We start from the raw sequence: 557 nt of genomic DNA, 5'->3' as shown, positions 1-557 counted from the left end.
AGCTGTGATAATTTGGAAAAGCATTCATCTCAGAGAAAGAGTAACTTATAAAAGTCCTCTTCTTCAAACTTGATACAAGAGTTAACAATTGTCAAGCAAAGCATTTAGTTTCACTTTGTTGTTCTCTTACAAGCCACCTCCCTAGTTAATCATCTATGTTTCTTTTGGGTATATAAATACTTTTGAAATACATAAGCTGTTTTTAAAACCATAGTATAGTGTAAAAACATGAAATAAACAATACTACTAATAGAGAGGCTGAGATAGGAGGAGCAAGATTTGAAGACCCTTATGTTGTACACAGCAAGACACTGTCACAAACAAACAAGCTGACAGTGTATATAGATTGTACAATGTTAGACCTATTTTTCCAATTACCAAAGTAGAGTGATCATTGTATGACAATCAACAAATTTCCAATTCCTCAAATTATTGGATTTCAATCAATTAGGATATGTTGGTAATATTAATTTTCAAATTAATATATTGAGAAAAGTAATTGTCACTTCCTATTGTTTTTGTTGTAAGAGGTGGAATTAGGTTTGTGTGGATTTGTT

This window comes from Mastomys coucha, unplaced genomic scaffold (genome assembly GCF_008632895.1).
Source record: "Mastomys coucha isolate ucsf_1 unplaced genomic scaffold, UCSF_Mcou_1 pScaffold7, whole genome shotgun sequence".
Classification (NCBI taxonomy): Eukaryota; Metazoa; Chordata; class Mammalia; order Rodentia; family Muridae; genus Mastomys; species Mastomys coucha.
The sequence above is the reverse complement of the archived record's forward strand: the minus strand, read 5'-3'. Positions refer to the sequence as shown.